Source organism: Tachysurus fulvidraco, chromosome 13, assembly GCF_022655615.1.
Source record: "Tachysurus fulvidraco isolate hzauxx_2018 chromosome 13, HZAU_PFXX_2.0, whole genome shotgun sequence".
Taxonomy (NCBI): Eukaryota; Metazoa; Chordata; class Actinopteri; order Siluriformes; family Bagridae; genus Tachysurus; species Tachysurus fulvidraco.
This window is the reverse complement of record NC_062530.1, coordinates 5,753,645-5,769,391: the sequence shown is the minus strand read 5'-3', so window position 1 is coordinate 5,769,391 and position 15,747 is coordinate 5,753,645. Positions and strand designations below refer to the sequence as shown.

Below are 15,747 nucleotides of genomic sequence, written 5' to 3'. Positions count from 1 at the left end.
TAGGAGGATTTTTAGCAATCAATCAAATAAGGGTGTGGGGCAGTAAAAAGCCTGGTGTGATGGGTGAAAGTGTGTGATTTATTATTATCGTTTCAAATAAAATGAGCAAAAACAGGCCAAACTGGTCATATTTAAAGTCATTGTGATTCTAAAAGCAGCTAAGATGAAGCCTAAAATTGTTTCTTTCCCTTAGCCAAAACCTTTTTGTTGAACATTTTAAATATTACATATATGCATGGACAATAAATAAGGCACAATTAAAACAGAAAGATCCCTAAACAGTCGAAACAAACAAATTACAACAAAATGAAAAAACTTCAGATGATAGCAGGAACACTAGCAGGAACACCGAAGGTCATTTTAGGTCATTTTTAAGTGAAATTAAAGTCTAATGTGTAAATTAAGTCTAATTAAGACTTTAAGTCTAATTAAAGTCTATATATACATTTATACATATGTATTTAGAAATCGTAAAATTGTAAGCAGTATCTTAAAATACATCGTGATGGAATTTGTAGCTCATTAAATATGTGAAATAATCTGTTAACAATTGGATTCGAGACATTGCTTTGAGTTGAGAATTCTTACAGCTGGAACTATACAGTACATCCTACTGGCGTGCATTCGCAGCTCAGGAATGTGTGTGTCTATCAAGCCTAACATCCTTTAACCTTTCTCTGAAGACCAAAACATCTGCAGGCCAGAGCAACAAGAGTGCTGAAGATGGGAGCGGAGTGTGCTCTACACGTGTGTGTATGTGTGTGTGTGTTTTCTGCTTTAGTGGAACACTGAGTCGGCGGCACAAAGCCTGGAGTCACGGCAACCCAGTAGCCCAAAGGAGGGGTAAGAGGCCTCACCTCTGACCTTTAACCTTTCACAGCTGCTCTTCCAAAAAAGTCCCCAATGCCTCTTTCTCTGCCGCTTTCCCTCATGCTCCCTCCTTCTTCCTGGTCATGCAACAAACAACAGGATTTCTATACTTTCTGAGCTGAATGCTCATAAAGCGGTACTCATTCAGCCTCTAGTGTCCAATTGCAGTGGAGCATGCAATACACACTTTGCTCTCTCTCTCTCACACACACGCACACACACGCACACACACGCACACACACACACACACACACACACACACACACACACACACACACACACTGAAAGCCTTTTTGAAAACATGGATGAGAAATTTGAAACTATATTGTTATTTTTTTCCACAAATGTCCATGTCTTTAAAACACTTCTGTCACAGTGTCAACCTGTGTATGCTTACTGCAGCCTTGTGTGCATTGTGTATGTTCTGGGACTCCATTTCCTGGCTGCTGACAAGACTTTGTGATCTGTAGTGTCTTTGTTTTATTATTCCACCCATGTGCAGAGAAGCCAGAATATGATACATGCTGTATTGCACATCCTGGGCAAACACTTTGCATTCATGTGTAGCCTTAAGCAGTAGCTCCACCATATTCAGTCCTCAAACAGGAATGGTTGTGTTGGTCAGTTTTTTATTTTATTTTAGAACTTTTAACCATATTTGTGTTTTTCTATATGTGTATTTTACTGATCAATATTTGTTGTCTTAATATTATTTACGACATACAACTTATGACGTAAAGTGTTTTTGGAAACACTTTTTGTGACAATATTTTTTATTTATTTTGTTAAAAACAATTGACATTTTTATAAATATTTACAACAAATACCAGGATCATTAGGAATAAACTAAAAGTTTCACACCAACTTTTTCATGAAGTCAGAATCAAAAGAAGTTTTGTATTTAGGATACATTTTATTAACCATTAGCACAAGGGAAAGTATTAATAGATAATTGTATAAAGTTCCTTGCCATATGTATAATACTCATCAATCAGGCCTTAGACTCTAGCTTACATTTTAATATATGATTGCATTATAAAACTTTTCACAAGGCGGAATGTTAGCAAGGCACCCAAAATGGATCAAACTACAGTAGATCATTAGCTAAAGTTCACCTGATTACAAAAATAAAAGAAAAAAGTATGTCGGTTTTCTTTTCTTTTGGTGCAAAGGTCTGATTTCTTTAATTAATTACATTAAAATATGTTCATTCATTATCATCCTTGTCTTTAACATAATTTTCCCAGTCTTCTAATTACATCTTAAATCAGATTTGATACAGTAAATAGTCTGCAGGCAAATGAAATTAATACAACAGCTTGGCACCAGAACACAATCAAAGATAGCGATTCCCAAATCCCAGATCTGAAAAAATGTTTGCATTATTCACATTATACACACGGCTTAATCTGCAGTTAATTATCAAGCCTGTCATCTACTGGGAAAACTTCAAAATGTGCAGCACATTGTGTCCCAGATGCTGAGATTTAGAACTCGTGGCCTTTTGGACTTTCTCAGTAATATTCACTTCAAGTTCCTGCCAAACACAAGTTCTCCAATAAGTTCATGACATATCCAATTCTGAGAGTAATGCATAGCAATTCACTGCGCACTGCTCACACAACCCCCTTATGACTTCTCAACTCGCTCCTAATGAAATTCGGCTGTCTGGACTGGAATGTGACTTTTCCCCAGGCTGATTGAGCAGCTAATGTGATGCATCTTCGAGGCTAATTAGAGAGAGAAAGGAGCTGGCCATTAATATTGATCCTGTTCTGCCTCGTGCTGGAGCTCACTTCACCTGCTACTTATTTTCCCACGCTTTCCCTGAAACTACGTTCACTCAAGCACCCTGGGGTCTCCGCTCAGGCTCACGCACACTCACGCACACACACACATGCGCACACTGTCCCCTCACACCCCTGCCATCACCCCATGACAGCCCATAGCTAATAGGATGGACATTAGAAAGCTGATTGCTTTTGGGTTAATCTCTGACACTGGGGCCCGAGCTGCACCTGGCACAGAAAGAGAGAGAGAAAGACACATAAATACCCTGAGAGAAAAAAGATAAACTCTGAGAGAGAGAGAGAGAGAGAGAGAGAGAGAGAGAGAGAGAGAGAGAGAGAGAGAGAGAGAGAGAGAGAGAACAAATGCATTAATACACTGTGAAGAGTGCTGTTATAGGAAAATAATCAACAGTGTGTGATGACACTACCTTGAAAAACAAACATACTGTTTTGCACATCATGGCATTTTATATTCCTTTTATACCACAGCAATTTGCCAACAATTACAATTTCAAGGAGATATGTTTCTGTTATCACTTGCATCACAGGAAATACAAGCAGACTCCCCCCCCCCCTTTGTTTACAAAAAACAAAAAACAAAAAATACAACAAAAAATGAATGACAGCTTTTCATTTTACCAAGAATCCAGAAAGTGCAAACATCTCAGGTTAGAAAATTCAACTGTTGTGCTATAAAATGTTTAACAAATGTGGGTTTCCTCACCACATAATACAGCATGAATGCAGTGTGTAAGAGTATATGTAGGAATTGGGTTGAAAAATTCAGGAATATTCCATTAACGTTGCATTACATCAAATGCATTGGGTAGTGTGTTAAATAACTGACAGCAGAAGCTCAGTTGTAGGGGTTAACCCGATGTACCAGCTGATCTGAATCCTGAATATAGCTAATGAGTCACAGAGACAGAGAAATGTTCACAGAAGAAAGAAAAGAAAGAAAGAAAATAGAACAGAAGAAATAAAACAAAAACAACAAGCAAGTCCTGCTTGTTCTCTCAGTTATAGTGTTAGTGCTAAGTTTTCCCAATCTGTTTTCGATAATCTCCATCTCTGCTGAAACATCTTTATCAATGCCACTATTTCATGTCATTAGCTTTGCTTATGTTTTGGTTTTTCTATGTGTGTGTGTGTGTGTGTTCACCAGGTCCATCCCTTCTGTGTCCCAGGGGAAAAGGACAATGGAGTTTTGCTCTATGGCCAAGCACAGTGGCTCTGTCCGCCTCGCGCCTCATCTCCACAACAAAAACGAGGTCAGAGCATTCCCACGCCGTTCCACAGGCCTGCCTCCTATTAGCACAAACACCTACACACACACACGCACACACACATACACACACGCATTGACGTTCGTTCTCTTGGCATGGGACAAAAATGACTGGCTCACAGTAAGCCACACGTTTGTAAGTCTGAACCTTCATTGGAAATGACGGTTCCATTTATAGCATGCGAGTCCATCACTTTCTCCTCACAAGCACCCACACAAACTCTATCACACTTAAATTCATTATATTCAGTGCATGGGATGAATTGTGCTTCACTTTTTTGGGTCTTTAACAACTTTTCGGTTTCACTCCTGCTGCTTGCTTCTTTCTTTAAACATTCCAAATGTTAGTTTTTCCTCCCTGTTTCTTTCTCCCTTTTCCGCTGTGTGGGCATTTTGGCAGGCCTGGCATCGTTTGCCACCTCATTCAAAAGTAGCGATGGGCGACAGGCGGTTTGCAGGGGGTGCGGGGGGACAGCAACATGTTGCAAGATAGTTACACAATTCATTGAAACCTATTTTGAGATACGCTGTGAATGGCTGCAAACTCAAAGTGCCTTTTCTTTTGCAGAGCTAGATCTGCTGGAAAAGGCACAAAGAGCCTTTATTGTTTCAGAAGCAGAGGCCTTTATTACCACTTTCGTTTAGGCAATGCAATACCGATACAGCACAATGGAACATTTTTAACTCTAATCGACCCATGAGCCCTGGGTCTTCATTCCTTATGGGAATGAACAGAGAGAGTAGTGGGCTTCGCCTGCCTCCCACGGCCTGTATTCAGGGCTCATTTCCATAATTGCTGCTTTTCAAATCTTAACATTTGCATACTCACATTAGAAACATTTTTAAGGGAAACAGAAAAAACTGAGATTAAAAAAGTAATAAATAACAAATCCTGTTCCAAAGTTGAATTCTCACTTCCACTTTCTCTGCTTTTTTGTAACTAATACAATTAAAGATGCATTTGCCGTACCGTGAAAGTTGGAACTCATTCAAATTGACGAATGACATCATTTTGTGTCTCTGTGCATTTGCGGTACAAAGTGGGAAAACCCGCAGACACCTCCATGTTCTTCTTTTGTTAGTAACAAACCAGCCGGCTAACTATGATGAGTGATTTTCCTCCTTGAACAGTGATCTGTATAGACAATGTTATAGATTTAATAAGCAATTATGTTTATCTTTATTGATCTAAATCATTTGTAAATACAGAAGAACTCATAGTTGAAAAGATTAATCTGAGGTCATGCGTTTCTGGTTTGAAGGTTATGAACGATAAATTATGCTATATCTTGGAACACAGTAGGGCAAGTTTTGTACCTACTTGACTTAATTAATTGCCTATAATATATGTTATTGAGGTTTTAACCATGTCTCTATGTAGCTAAAGTGAGGAGTTTTCTTTCTATTTGAGCATTTATGAGCTGTTTTACATTATACTGGTACAAAAGTCTAAGGAACTTTTTAAAGAAGTACACTTCTTAGATTTTCTGTAGGAATATAACGCAGGAATGGTGATGCCAAATATATTATTATTATTATTATTATTATTATTATTATTATTATTATTATTATTATTATTATTATTATTATTATTATCAGAATTACAAAAACTGTTGTGTTAAAAATAATCATTTTAAAATAAAATTAATTGTCTTTGATTATTTTATTAGACACAGAATCCTCTACAAAGAGCTTTTGGTCACACCAGCAAGTCGTTTATCAAGCCCTCTGAGAAAGAGGGGATGGTGAACGTCGATAGAAGGTATTTAGACATCACTTTTTTTTTACACACACACACACACACACACACACACACACACACACACACACACACACACACACACACACACACACACACACACACACACACACACACACACCAAGCAAACAACAAATTTCCTCACACCTATACACACTGTCTTTGATTTCAAAAAGTCTGTTTGATATGCACAGACAGCATTCAGCTTGTTTAGTCTTGTTAGTCCAGAGAGGGGCTTCATAGTCCTCCTTACCTCATTAAAACCCCTCCAGGGCTCAACTCATTAACCACCATTAGCCTGAGGGGTGATTGGTGTGGTAGAAGTGCCTGACACACACACACACACACACACACACACATACTCACATTCCTACACACAAATACAGAAGCAGGCACACACAATTGTTTGCCAACGGCTTGTTGTCAGGGTGAGCCTGCAGGATTATACTGATGAGCCACTGCAAGCCCACTGTTCCTCTGAGTTTTTAAGCAGGTCACCTGGTAGTAGCACCATACAGTCTTCTGGGAAAGAACAGATGGGACAGAGGACAATGTGGCATTTTACTTACACCCCGTCTAAGAAACACACAGGAAAACAAGAAAGAGATGCTGCATGATATCAAACTAGACAAAATCTTAAAAAAAAAGAATAATTCTGTCAGGACCACTTTGTCAAATGATAATTTATTAGATGATATGCATACAGTTAGTGTTGGCGGTATGGTTCTGTTCTGGGCAAGAATCCATGCGCCCGTCCGTGTGCATGCATGGACAGAGCGGGGAGAGCAGCAACTAGAAAATAGAATAGACCCCCTGTATAACAGGACCATTAATCATGCATAATGCATAGATTTTTTTTTTTAATAATAATGAATAAATAGATAAATAAATAATTAGAGAGTGAGAGAGAGAGAAAAATATGTGGAAAATAATGACATAAACTGGTACAATGAACACAGGTTCAGGGTTGGAGGAGGGAGTTTAAATCACAGCAGCAGCGAAGCGCTAGAAAGCGGCTCAATGAATGGGAATTTAAATGGTCAGGTAATATGGATGTCATAACCGAATTGGTGCGCGTCGTGGATAGCTGATTAGCAGCTGATGCACGCTTGACGACATGGCCTGCCAGAACTAACGCGATGCTTGATTAATCAAATCAAATGGAATGAAACCAACTAAACTGAACTATTCAATCGAAAAAGAAGCATTAACCTGAAACCACATCCAAACCTAACAAAAGTTCTTATTGCCAGGTGTTTTAAAAAAAACAAAATAAGCCTTCAGGCCTAACAGTTTAAAAATGAACTACAACATAAATATTTAGAGTTTTCTCAGAAGGAAGCGTGTAGGAAGGTTCACTTCTGTCTAGCTGTTTCCACAAACATAAGCTCCAGGGTCCTCATTTATAAAATAATAGTATAGTCATGTTTAATCCTTCATTCCATACGCTCTTAGAACTGTTCTTTTCCTTGTTACCGGGATGCTACCATCTTATGTATGTATCTTACCAGGACATTATTGCAGTGTATGCAGTTGTATGCATCTTTTACCTGGAAATGAATAAAATGTACTTTAAAAAAAAAGCATTTTTTTCATCATTCATATTCAACCTGATCCTGGTCAGAGTAGCTTTGGATCTGAAACCTATCCTGGGAATTTGCGTGGTAGAGTGTGGATGTGATGCCACCATAGTTTTATAAAAATTATTTCAGGTATATAAACGTGACCGTAAGGACCACATTTATACATGAATAACATTACTCTATAAAGCTACTACATGCACCGTCCCAGGTAAAAGGTATACTAAAGGTTGCACCCCAGCAGTCTGAAGTCTTTATGTTGATTTTCATCTGAATTTAACCCTTAAACATACACAGGTGTGAAAAAGTGTTTGCCCCCTTCTTGATTTTTCTATTTTTTTGCATGGTCACACTTTAGTGTTTCAGATCATCAAACAAATTTAAATAGTAGTCAAAGATAACACAAGTAGGCAAGTGAGGCCTGCAGTTCTCTGAATGTTGTTGTGGGGTCTTTTGTGACATCTTGGATGAGTCGTCGCTGCGCTCTTGGGGTAATTTTGGTCGGCCAACCACTCCTGGGAACGTTCATGACTGTTCCATGTTTTCGCCATTTGTGGATAATGGCTCTCACTGTGGTTTGCTGGAATCCCAAAGCTCTAGAAATAGCTGTATAACCATTTCCAATCTGATAGATCTCAATTACCTTTCTTTCATTTGTTCCTGAATTTCTTTGGCTCTTGGCATATCTGTAGATTTTGAGGATCTTTTTGTCTACTTCACTTTGTCAGTCAGTTCTTATTTAAGTGATATCTTAATTGTGATCAGGCCTGCGTGTGGCTAGAGAAATTGAGTTTAATTGTGATAAACCACAGTTATGTTTTAACAAGGGGGGCAAACACTTTTTCACACAGGGCCATGTAGGTTTGGATTTTAAAACTGCATGTTGTGTTTACTTGTGATATCTTTGACTAATACTTAAATTTGTTTGATGATCTGAAACATTAAAGTGTGACAAATGTGCAGAAAAAAAAAAATCAGGAAGGGGGCCAACACTTTTTCACAGTACTGTATGTGTAAATGTTCTTATGCAATGTGAGTAATATGTGTATGAAAGGTTGTATCGTTCAATTCCATCCATTTACAGCATTTGGAAGACACCTTTATCCAGAACAACTTACATTTACCTCATTTATAAAGCTGAGCAGTTGAGGGTTAAGGGCCTTGCTCAGGGGCCCAGGAGTGGTAGCTTGGTAGACCTGGGTTTCAAACTAGCACTTTAAGAGCAGAAATCCAACACCTTAAACTCTGAGCTACCATCCATTCATTTGCAGTGAACATTCAATCATTGCAAATAAATAAGTTAATGATTATTCTATTATTTTACATTAATTATGAAGGTGGCCTGTGAAACCTGAAGTATCAAAACAACATATCAGGCATTATAACTGACATATGCAAGAAAGAATAAGACAAAAATACACCCTTGGATGGGATACCAGTTCTTTACAGGGCAGCACACACATTCAGACATGCGGGGAAATTTCAGTAGGCAATACATTTACAGGCATGTTTTGGGAGGTTGGAGGAACCTGGAGTACCTCAAGAGACCCCCAAATGGGCACAGGCAGAACAATAACATGTTACTACTTCACAGCTCAGTGTCCAAGGTTTGAGGAGTTTTGATGTTCTCGCTGTGTCCATCTGGGGGTCTTTTGAGGTACTCCAGGTTCCTCCAATCTCCCAAAACATGCCTGTAAATGTGATGCACAACACATTAATAAACATGACAGCTTTGAATCACATATTTTTGCACATACGGACAATTTAAAGTCACTTGCAGGAACCTACAGGATATACTTGCATGTCTTCTTTTAAGACTATTCTGCACTCACACTGATTATTCATGCTTAAGAACTAGAGGCTGCTCTTTCCTCTTGTCGTGAATACATTCAGAATACAAAATAGGTCTGTGGTTGTATACTTTGCTTTCTAATGGAGGGGAAAATGTAGCACATTGCTTTCACCAACCTCTTTTGCTTTACTGAAACACAAATAAAGTTTCTGGAAAGTCTAATTATGTCTTTCAAAAAATAGCACTATCTCTTGAGTGTCCACCAGAAAGAAAATGATGCACCATAAGTTTCTTTTAGTGCCAGTGAAATTCAAACAATGATTGCAGGAGTAGAAATTCAGCAATACTGGCTTAGCTTGTCATCCATGAAGAGATGTTCCTACAGTGGGAAGAAAACATAAGCATAAAGATAATGAGATGGACCTGTGGTTGAACTAGACAGATCAAACCTGGGATATTTGGATAACTTTGGACTCAGATTATTACAGTATTATTACAGTAATGATTTCCACCTGTTTCTCACTAAGCATTAGCTCTCTCCCTTATCAGATGAATCATGTGTCAGGTATCAGCTACTCAGGGTTGAGCTCTTAAACTGAGGCTCATGTTCCATCACAGAGCAAAATAACACTCTTAAAGGATAACATTGTCTACCATCTTTCACATAAGGTGCACACGATTGTCTAATTGTGCCTTGACTGGAGTGTAAGTTTGCTATACCTTGTCTCCAGAGAGCACAGTTGAATGTTCTCCTTCGACTCCTGGCTACAGATGACTGCGACATAATACGTATTTAGATTCACAAACGCCTTGTGTGTGGCATGTACTTTCTGTTGAGCCACTTAGGAGCCAAGAAGAGTAACCGTTAATAGAGTTGCTTTTCAGCATTACCTAGAAGAGGCAGGATTCCCTCTGGAGTCTTTTTCTGGAGACATATCAGGTTATTTATCATTTCTGTTTAATGCTGTTTTGTGAAAAAATAAAATAAATACATGTATAGTTTTGAAGCGTATTTAGAATTTGAATTAGAAATTTAATTTGATTCTGATTCAGATGCTGAAACGTTGTGTCCATTAACAAAGATTCCGGATCAATAAAAACAGCCCGTAAATTAGTTAAGAGTTTAGATCAGTTATGAAGGTCCTATGATTCCAAACAATGCAATAAAAAAGTTATTTTATTTCCTCTTCTTTTACTGTAAAACCACTATAAAGTAAGCTATATTTTACCATTAAATAAATAAATTGAGCTAGAAATAGATTCCCCATTTCTGTCTGAAACCTTTTAATAACTTAGAAAACACTATAAATAGAGTTGTACTGCAGAATGAATAAAACTATTCTATTCTAAAACTTTTCTATTCTATTGTATTGCTGTAATCATTGCAGGCATGTTAGGTGTATTATTTCCTATGATATATTATCTTCCTAAAGGTAGACCCTAAATATTATTAAATAATTAAATGAATTCCCGATTTTCAATTCCACCATCTCCAATTATTCTGCTGTCTGCTATCCTCTCAGAATAGTCACACACCAATCAATTTAACTTCACTGTTGAACAGCTTTTTTTTTTTTTTTTTTTAATTTATTTAGCTCTAGTCAACAGTCCCTGCAGAACTGAAACAACAAGGTAGAAAAAAATGAAGGAAGCAAGGTGAGACACAGAATAGGTGGACACATTAGGCTAATCAAACAATTTAGGTAAATGGACGAAGACAGGACCAAAAGCAAAACAAAAGCAGATGTCGTAAAGTTAACCATAGAACAATAAAGGAACCAAAAAAAAACAAAAAACAAAAAAAAAAACCTTACGGCAGTGTGAAATGTGAAACAGGGAATGTGAAACAATGGAAAATAGATACAGCTAATATGTTGATTCAAACGAATAGATACTTGTATACTGTATATTGAATATATATTTTAGTAAATGTAATTTAACCAAACTGTACTAGGCATCACTGGTGTAGCTAAAAATGCAAAGCACACATTGAAAAAACATAAAACTTAACATGTCTACAGGGATATAATCAGGCTGGGTAACTGTATTTATCATTAACCTTCAGCAGGTTACTCTTGTAGTCAAGAAAAGCAGATTTTTGTTGAGGTTAAGAGTGAATCAGCGTCTTTCTCCTCTGCCAATTCATTTCTCTCATTATTTCAGCCAAATGCCAATCCAGAGACCATTAAGCTTGCCAAAAGTGGATGGGAATTTAGAGAGGCTCTAGATTAAAGCAGGCACTCATAAATAAGCAAAGAAACACATGGGCACAAGGCAACCTCGGTGAACAAAGCGAATAAACAGGAGTAAATTATATACTACAAGGTTTTCTCACCTTCTCTTGCTGGACCTGTCAGTATTGGGATGCTTTTCATTAAGCTTAATGAGCAGCAAGATCAAGAGTTGCTTGCAGAGATCAAAACATGGTGTTTTTGGTGATTATTGTTTTCTCTCAGTTTCATTTAGTCTTTTCTTACCTAGCACTAAATGGATAAATTGCAAACATACAGAAACAAATCTTTTGAAGAGGCTGTTTCACTAACTGATAGATGGGACTATATTGTTGAAGCATGCACAAAAGTCCCAGGGGATAATTGTACACTTGGCCCTGATTTAAACCTTTGCCTTAATGAATATGCAATTTGGGTCGCTTCTATCCAAAAATGCAAAATACGGAGCACTATTTATGCAAATAGAGCAAATTGCACTATTCTTAACACCTTGCTGTCTGGATGTTCCAGTATGTGCATAAACAAGCTCCAGTTAATCTAGAATGCAGCAGCTAACGTCCTTGTTTCTCCTTGCTTGCCCCTATTTTATTCACATGATGTAACCCTCCAGTAAAATTTCACATTAATTAACAAGTAATGATCTATAAAGCACCGAATGAGTACCTGAGTGAAGTTTTTACTTTAATGTGATGTCACATTTTCTTTGATTAATAGATTCAATGAGGCAAAACTAAAGCATGGGAAGACACCGGATAGCAATTTTCCCCGCTGACACATCACTTGTTGCTGTTAATCCTCTATGAACAATATTTAAAATGTCCTATTTGCAAGCTATAGTTTGACACAAAGTATGCTTGCCTGGTCTGGTTATTTATTAATTATTACTCCTCCATCAGCATCATGACACTGCCCAGGCCTGCTGTCATGCATTAATTCTGAGTCAAAATAAATGTCATATTTAGAGCATAGCTATCAAAGAGTGTGCCAGGGAATTGCTGAAAGAAACTGAAAAGCTGGCATCTGACCTGAAGGCTGTATTGGCTGAAAACATCTCTGATGTTGACAACTCCCTGTAGGGTCTTGTGCCGAGGAGTACATGATGCTGGTGTTTGCTAATTGTAGAAGAGCTCTAAGACACCCCAGCTACGCTAAAAAAAAAAAAAAAATGAAAAAGATAAATACTTATCATCTTATGCCTATTCACTTAATTGAAACGTGTACTGTCAATTAATGAGAAAAGATTAAATTCATCAGAGGAAGCAATTAATAAGCGATAAAGTAAAGACATACTTAACTGAAATATGGTTCTAGGGTACGAGCCAAACAAGGCATCGCCTGCAATGGAAACAGCATCAGGAGAAATTCCATGATGGACTGATTATGCAAGCCAAAAGCAATAGAAATGATGGCTGAACACATGCTCCTTCAGTGAAGAAATGTATGTGGCTGCCAAGGCCATTAGCTCTGTGAGAAACCCTGATGCTCAAGCAACAGGATCCAAAGTGAACTTTATGTAGCTCTGAAAAGCAATAAGAGCAACGACTTGCAGGACATGTTATACAGTACCTAACCAAGGAAAAGAGCTGCATTTGCTAGTACTTGCTAGTGAATTTTTTCACTTTTCCTTAACCATGAACATATCAAACTTTGCTTCTCATATTTAGCCACTTTGATACAAAGGTAGTTTAATCCTGAGAGTACTTTTCTAGTCTAAATGCTAAACACCTAGTGTGAATTACAGAGAATAGCTTAAAGTTTATGTGCTATAGTGTTGATCCTGTAGAGTCTCTCAGGATTAAACTACCTTTGTATCAAAGTGGCTAAATATGAGAAGCAAAGTTTGATATGTTCATGGTTAAGGAAAGACTAGTGTCAAAATTAAATTAAAATACTGTATATGTTACCTTGTATAATAAAAAATGGCAAAATTAGAAATAGTTTAAAACATTTGCAGAATGTTGTGGTTTATGGAAGTTATGTTCTGATACGTACATAGATAAAAAAAAAACTTAGATGGACAGACAGGAAATGTAAAAAATGCACTGGTAACAAATTGGAAACTTGTTGAAATTTGTATCTAGGGAAAGTTGAACTGTTTAAATGTACCACAGTACGATACGTGAGAAAAAAACACAATGCTGTTATGGAAAATAGTTAATGACAGAAGGATCTGATGCAGCCCAAACTGAAGTATTGTTGGTAACAGATATTGTTACCTCCTTAAAGATGACTTAGTTCATGTTAAGGCATTTTCAGGACATATTCAGCCAGCTATAAGGAAAGTAAAAACAGGACAGGGTGAGGATCCATGTGAGACAGAGCTACTGTAAATGGGTCATCATCACACACATCCAGAGATTATATAACCGGTATTTGGAATGCGCAGGCTATGATGAAATGCTACTATGGGCCTCTTTATTCTGAGTCTAAATCACTTTTTCACGATAAACTAGGGATATATGAAACTCACAAAGCACTGTGCATGTGTGTTTGCGTTGCATGTAATTATATGAGTCAATCAACAGCACTGCGATCTTCACTAAAGCTTTGTAATTATATGCAAAATTAAACAATTTTTGAATCACAAACAAAGAAACCCAATAAACACCAAGGTATCAAACATTACCATCAGCATCAGTATTCTGGTTAAGACAGATGGATTTGATTTCAGCACATGATTTTAATAGCATTCGATCCGAACGTTCAGAGCCCATGCCGGAAACTGCACACTCCTCACTCCCTCGCCTCTTAATGAGGGACAATACAGCAGCTGTGGCAATTACAGCTCGTTTTACAACTCTTGTAGTGCAAGTGAATTAATGAATGCAAAAAACGATGAAGAGGGTCATCATCGTATCAGAACTCAGAGCATGAAATATTCACTTTTTCTCAGAGGCACTCACTTCCCACATAAAATCTACGGGAAAGGGGGACAGAAAGCTAAAAAAAGTTTGACGTGAGCACACAGCTGAGCTGACACAACAAATCTGGGTCTGAATTGTGCCAAATTGAATGTTTGACCATCTGTGATTCGGTGGAATAACACACCAGAATCAGATTAGCGTGTTAATGTGTTCTGCTACAGAGGCCTGTAGAGGACTTGAGCTTGATCAAGGATATCATGAACTTGACTATTTTGAAGACTGAATTTTAAAGACTGTCACAGTAAGCATGGAGTATTTCAAATGTAAAAGACTGTCAGTTTAGATGCTAGTGAGGGCTTGCTCTCTTGTTAAATTGCTTCCTAAATGATGAGCTAGGATTAATATACAATCAGGGAATCATGAGTCTGATGAGGATGACAGATGGATTGCCCCCATATGTATGAAGAACCTCTGGCACTGTTTACATCCAGTCATTTAGTATCAAGGTTATATCCGGATAAGGATATATGTCCACGTATTAATGCAGCAATAAAAGCACTTATTTAATCAGATATAAATCAAACCACACTAGGCCTGAGGCTGATGTAGTGTAATCTGATGTACTCTAAGTGCATCCATGTCTCAGAACCCTCAGAGATGTGTCTGCTCGTCATATTGGATGTGATCCGTGGCTTACACTTTCCAGAGTTTAAGGACATCAGATACACATATGCAGCAAGCATATTTTGCATACAGGAACTTGAACAAGACAGGAAGCTGGTAGTATGTTATTGGGAATCACTTTAGGTATTACATGCTATACACTCTTGTGCAAGTTTCCAAAAACATGCCTGAAAAATCGAAGCCCAGTATTCCTGGCATCCACTGGAACCCTGAACTTTATAAAGTCCCTCAGCTCATTTGATTCACTCATGCTGGTGTTCCTATCTCACTTCACCAAACCTCCCAATGCAACACAGTACACATATGGTACCTACTTTAGCTCTTTATCTCTACACTTGAATATTTTTTGCATTATCTCACAATTCAGCATATTATTTAATGCATCATTTTACACTGTTAAGTTTTGCTTAAAATATGAATCTACATTAATAGATAGTTTCACATTCTAGCCACATTATGAAAATTACAAATATATCACGTGCAGCATTGGGGGCAATGAAGTGACACAGAAAGGGTGAGTAGTGACATCATGTGGTGAAAGCCATCACTGCCTCATTGCCCCTTTAATCCACCCACATAACGCTACAGTCCCTTTAGCCATAAATTATGTATGGCCTGTAAAAGCCTATAAACAATATTCACAGGGTGCTTTAAAGAGTAAAACACCCTTTAGAATCGTTCTAATGGGACGAGGCCATTCTCAGGGATTAAACGGATTATAAGGAGGATTCTTGCATCTGGTTGTCTGAGACACAGAGTCTTCAAAGCCTAATATAACCTAAAGCAATACATAATTATGCCTGAACTAAATGAGGCATAAAAAATATGCATTCTTGTATGAATACTGGCAAAAAAATGAGGTAACTGCAGCACAGTTAACTGGCAGTTAAAA

General features: G+C 37.7%; 1 long non-coding RNA gene across 1 annotated transcript in view; it reads left to right on the top strand.

Annotated features, from left to right (window-relative positions):
- LOC113634109 overlaps positions 1–5,721 on the top strand; it is a 53,477-nt gene extending 47,756 nt beyond the window's left edge. The window contains exons 3-4 of the long non-coding RNA XR_007144668.1: positions 3,826–3,931; positions 5,616–5,721. This is a non-coding gene — a long non-coding RNA (uncharacterized LOC113634109). The remainder of the gene's footprint in view (positions 1–3,825; positions 3,932–5,615) is intronic.
- Positions 5,722–15,747: the final 10,026 nt, after the last annotated feature.